The following is a 6000-nucleotide window of genomic DNA, read 5'->3' as shown; positions in this document are numbered from 1 at the left end:
CTTTCTCCATGAGCTTGCTGACATTTGTGTGTCACTGTTGGAGACCTCTCTTTTTAAGTCGGGCTATCTGAGATTTAGATTCTGTGTGCCGGGATGGTCACCCCTTAGCAGACAGAGCCCCCATAGAGCCTCCCTGCACTCGGTAAGCCACTTTTCTCCTCTGTGACCTTTTAGCTGATGCTTTGGTATCAGGCCCAGGTTGGACGTCGCCGCCAAGTCATGCTGATGGTCTTCTGTGCTCTCCTGAGAGCCTCTTCAGTTTAAATCTTGGGCTTAGATCTTCAGTGTACTTTGAATTAGGTTTTGTACATGGCTAATACATTTTCTAAAAGAAGTTTATTTATCATATATATGTGTGTGTGCCTGAGTATTTGCATGTGCACTATATGTATCCAGTATACTATATGTATCTCACAGAGGCCAGAAATGGGCACCAGATTCCTTGGAGCTCAAATTATACATGGCAGTGAGATACCTGAGTGGGTGCTGGGAACTGAACCCAGGTCCTCTGTAGGAGCAGCAAGCGCTCTGAACTACTGAGCCATTTCTGCAGCCCCAGCCCCCTACCCCTTCTTTCCTTCTGCCTGATTATATTTTAATGTGTTTGTGTATGTGCGTATGTGTGTGTGTTTTTCCCTTTTTAAAATCTGAGGTAGTCACCTCCCTGTAGCCTAAGCTGGCCTAGATCTCGCCATGTAGGCTGAGTGGTGATTTAGTGAGTAGAAGCCTGGTGTTTTGATGGCTTGTTTTGTTGAGTTTGAATTTTTGTAGCTGGTGCCTAGAGTCGACTCACTAAGACAACAGGCCACAAACAAGCCCTTCTTTGTTTACTTCTGGAAACTGTGTAACTTCAGCGCTTTCTCTTGGGTTTGTAAGCCCTTGTGCTAGCATCCCTGTGGAAGCTGAGACTGGGGTTGTTTTTCCATGAGAATGTCTTTTATGGACTACTGCTGGGAACTTCCTGCCTTGCCGAGCGAAGTGGGTGCTGTGACACCCCTGGGCTCCCAGAACTCTTGAGTTCTGCTGCTGCTGGGCTGTGGGACTAGGCCACAGTTGCTGTTTTCTCTGGACTGTTCATTGTTGAAGAGACAGTGTCTCACAGAAGGTCACACTGACCTTCGGATGAAAGCAACCCACTCCTGACCCACCTGGATCAGCAGTTGTAAACTGCCGTACATCACATGGGGCAGGCTCCAGCTGAGTCAGTGGCCTCCTGCTGGTGAGTGGACCATCCCAGTGTGAGAGCACCTTCCTCTACAGAGCTGTGCCTTCCTCATACTTCCAAAGGATGGGCTGAGGTCTGTGCTGCAGAGCTGGAAACTGGCCATGGCCAGTTTTCACCATGGCCCCTCCCCTCCCCTCAGCGGATGCTCAGGTCTCCCTGGGCCCCAAGACCCTCCCTGCACCTAGCTCTCTCAGCATCCCCTACCCCCCATGCCTCAGGTGGCTCCCTCTTCTTTTGTACTTGTGACCTTGCCCACTCCCCTGTCAGCCACTGGGCCATGTGTCCCTGTCTGTGTTCATGGCTCCACATGGTCTGTGTGCCTCTGATCCCTGGCCTGCCCAGTAGGCACCGAGCATCTGCTTCAGCACCACCACAAGGTCCATGGAGCAACATTCCTACGAGGCTCCTGGTAGTCAACACAGAGGCTGTCAGAATGGAAGGCAAGAAAGACAGCCGCAGCTTGGAAGGCCCTTCGCGTGACAGTGAGGTCTGTCCCGAGGGCTTCTCTCCACCAGCAGCCATGGAAGAACACTGGCATGTTATGTGATTATGTACCTGTGGAGCCTTCCTTCATCTGTGTGGTATAGCTCACCACAGCTGTGAGGTCCCCTAGCCTTAAGGTGGACTGACACCTTGTGGACAGTGAGCTGCCCCGTGAGGCCATGCAGCCCCGTGAGGCCATGCAGTGGAGGACCCCTGTGCTTCTCTCTGCTCTTCTGTTATCACTGGGGTAGGCAGAGTCCCATACAAAGCATTCTTGGCGTTTTCTGATGACTGCAGGCCCAGTTCTGAACTCGTACGCTGATTACTGTCAGCACAGAAGCATTCTCGGCACAAAGAGCCAGACCACAGAGTGGGGCAGTGGCAGGGGCCCGCAGCACCCTCGGGATGAGACATATCACAAGTTAGACAACAGCAGGGACCTGGCTGTGAGCCTGTAGCAGCTTTTGGTGGGCTCTGCTTGTGTCAGTCAGGACCCAACTCCATCCACCCGGCACCAGCTAGCGCCCTACAGGTTTGAGATCTGATGTGCAGGGTGCATTAGAATTCCACGGAGGAGAATGCAGCACCTGAAGTGCCTTCTGGACACACTGGAGAGAGGACCCTGGTGCCGAAGCCTGGAACTCGCTTGCAGGCTTGATCAGTGCCTAAAGATGGAGTGCGCTCGTTCCTGCCATGACCTCTGAGACGCCACGCCTACCTGTGGATAACAATTCATTACTGTAGCAGCTTCCAATCTCCAGACACAGAGACCACACATCGCGTCAGAGGCCTGCTCCTGAAGTCTGGGAGAGCTGGAACCCTTCTCAGCCCTTCGCTGGCACCAGAAGCCCTCTGAGAGCTTTGGGTAGCACTTCCCAGAGCTACAGATCTGTTCTGCCATGGATATCTCCTGCTTGGCATCCCAAGGCCTCAGAGAACTTGGAGTTCCTGTACTTCCGAGGGTTAAACCAGCTCTCAGCCAGCATCCTGCAGCTAGCAGGAGCTCAAACCTGTTTCATTTTAATCCAGTGTTGTAATTTGTCCTACCCCATTTACAGTTTATTCCCATGGATTATAAAGCATCTTCATTTGTGGTTTTTGTTGTTTGTTTGTTTGTTTTGGGTTTTTGAGACAGAGTTCCTCAGTAGCTATGGAGCCAGTCCTGGACCTGGAGCTCTGTAGATCAGGCTGGTCTTGAACTCACAGAGATCTGCCTGCCTCTGCCTCCCAAGTGCTGGGGTTAAAGGCGTGTGGTGTGCCACCACCTCCTCGCGGTACTTCCCATTTGTAATCTCTGTCTGCACACTGCATTCTTGGAGGCGGGTGGGACAAGAGCCCCGTTGGGGACAGGTTTTCTGCATCTGTTTCACCGCTGGAAGGCCAGCTGCAATGTTCCGGGGACCTGGCTTGCCCCTCACAGTGGGTCTGGGCATCCAGGGAAAGCAGGGTGACAGCTTTTCCCTGTGAGCCATCGTGTGCTAGCCCCTGGCTGACTTAGTGGCTCTTCATCTTGGTTTGTGTCAACAGCCTCCAGAGGGTGTGCCGCGGTGTAGGTAGCTGGGCTCCACCAGGAATTTCCACAAGCTCCTGGTATTTATGGCTGTTGGGTCAGGGCTGCAGTTTGAAGACTGTGCTCTGGAGAAGTGAGTGTAGAATCAAAGTGGGCAGGGACAGAGGGAGTGGGCAGGGCAGGGCTGAGGGCTTAGTCTCCCTGCAGTGCAAGTATTCATTTGAGAGCTGCCTGGATCCTGAGGGTACCAACCTTGGGAATAAATGGCTCTATTTGTGGGTTCACAGGGATGGCTTTGGAAGAAGGGGCTTTATTATAGACCTTCTCTGGGTTGGGCTGTAGGGGTTCGGCTCCATGACAGAGTGCATATTCACTATGTACATAGTGTGCTCCATACCAGTGCCACAAGGAGACAAAAAAAACCACACATGTGCTCACTCTACCCCAGTCCCCCTGTGCCTCTCCCCTTTTGGGCCAAAAGGATTTGAGCAGCTGTGTAGCCACAATGCCCCCTGTTGTGTTGTCTGGCTTATTACAGCCAGCTGACCATGGGCTGAAACCCTGGAAACCAGGAGCCTAGACAAACATGTCCTAGGTGACTTCCTTGGGTGTTTTTACAGTGCCAGAGAATTAACTAACACGGGGCCATTAACTGCCTGAGTTTTCTCAACTTCGCACCAAGCTTGTCTAGAGACTGCCCAGCTCAGAAGCTGGGAGCTACAGCGTTAGCTGCAGTGTCTCCCAAAAGCACATGTGTTAATGGCTTAGCTCTTGCCCTTGGAACTGTTGGGAGGTTGTGGGATAGTTCATTGCAAGGGTCAAATGGGAGGGGTTTAATTGTTATGAGCGTGTCCTTGAGGGGGACTTTGGGTCCTCAACCCCTGGTGTGTTCTTATAGGCTTTCATGAGGTGAGCAGACTCCTCTATCAGGTGTTACACCGAGATGTTCTGCCTGACATAGGCTGAAAGAAGGGCTCCCTAGCCAACCACAGACCAAAGCTTACGACACGGCCAGTCAAAATAACCCTTTCCTTCTGTGTTTCTCTTTCATTAAATTTTAACTCTTTTCTTTCTTCCTTCCTTCCTTCCTTCCTTCCTTCCTTCCTTTCTTTCTTTCTTTCTTTCTTTCTTTCTTTCTTCTTTTTTGAGACAGGGTCTCTCTGTATAGTACTGGCTGTCCTAGAACTCACTCTGTAGATCAGACTGGCCTCAAACTCACAGAGATCAGCCTGCCTCTGCCTCCACATGGCCCCCAGTGCTGAGATTAAAGGCGTGCACATGAAACACATGACAGTCTGGTTTTGTTGAGACAGGGTTTCATTATGTAGCCTAGCTTGATCTTGAAGTTTGGTCTTCCTTCCTCAGCTTCCCGAGTGCTGGAGTTCCATCATACTGGCTAGTTTTCCTTCCTTCTAAGTTGATTTCCTTTATCTTTTGTTCCAGAATGGACAACTGGCTAACAAGAGAGCCAGGGATGATTCCTTCCTCACACGTTCCTGATGCACATGTCCCTCTCAGCTACTTGCAAGTCCCTACTTGCAGTGACTTCATGAGAGCCCCCCACCCTCTCCTCACCCTTGCATCTGCCTCCCCAAACAGCAGCAGAGATCAATCACACCAAGGATCTAGATTGTCCCCTAATATCCCTCCTTAGCCAGTGACCCCACTTTGAGTCTTTCTGCCTCACTAGTATGGCCATTATGTGGACTTACTGTTTGTCTTAGTTGGGGTTTCTTTTTTTGTGTGTTTTTATTTTGATTGTTTGTTTGTTTTTGTTTTTTTCAAGACAGGGTTTATCTGTAGCTTTGGAGCCTGTTCTAGAACTAGCTCTTGTAGACCAAGCTGAGCTTGAACTCACAGAGATCCCCTGCCTCTGCCTCCGAAGTGCTGGGATAAAAGGCGTGTGCCACCACCACCCAGCTTAGCTGGGGTTTATATTACTGCGATAAACACCATGGCCAAAAGTAATTTGGGAGGAAAGGGTTTATTTGGCTCCACAACCCAGTCCATCATCAAAGGAAGTCAGTGCAGGAACGCCAGGCAGGAACCTAGAGGCAGGAACTGAAGCAGGAGCCAGGGAGGGAAACATTACCATCTTCCTTGTGTCCTCTTGTTTACAGCTGCCACTGTCCCCACCACAGCATTTTATATGTTGCTATCCTGTCGCTGGAGGGCAAACTCAAGAAGGGTAAGAGCTCTGTTCCCAGAACAGGAACTTAAAGACCTTTGACCAAGTCAGAGAATGCCTCAACAGGAAACAGACAGAGGAGAAATGGCCGTAATAGTGAGTCACCCTGGCTCCTACGTGGGTTTAACTTCTGAGCTGGGAAATCAGCAGAGATGGCCTGCTCTGAGCCAGTGTGCTAACAGGGTGGGGCACATACTGGGTGACATATCAGTCTGTTGGGTCTCCAGGGGTGCTAGTATGGGTTAGATTTGGGTGCCCAAATTCATAAAAATGTCAAGGGCACAGAAAGAGGTCACGTCCCCCGAAGAGATTCCATGAGGATTCAAATCTGCTGCCACTGGGATCTTGAACTTTTTTTTTTTTTTTTTTTTTTTTTTTTTTTTTTTTTTTTTTGAGACAGGGTTTCTCTGTGGCTTTGGAGCCTGTTCTGGAACTAGCTCTTGTAGACTAGGCTGGCCTCGAACTCACAGCGATCCGCTTGCCTCTGCCTCCCAAGTGCTGGGATTAAAGGCGTGCACCACCACCGCCCGGCTCTCGAACTCTTCTAGGCAGGAGAATATATCCTATCATTTCACCTTGAGATAGCCTCACCTC

This window comes from Myodes glareolus, chromosome 11, assembly GCF_982192425.1.
Source record: "Myodes glareolus chromosome 11, mMyoGla1.1, whole genome shotgun sequence".
Lineage (NCBI taxonomy): Eukaryota > Metazoa > Chordata > Mammalia > Rodentia > Cricetidae > Myodes > Myodes glareolus.
This window is presented reverse-complemented; position numbering follows the sequence as displayed.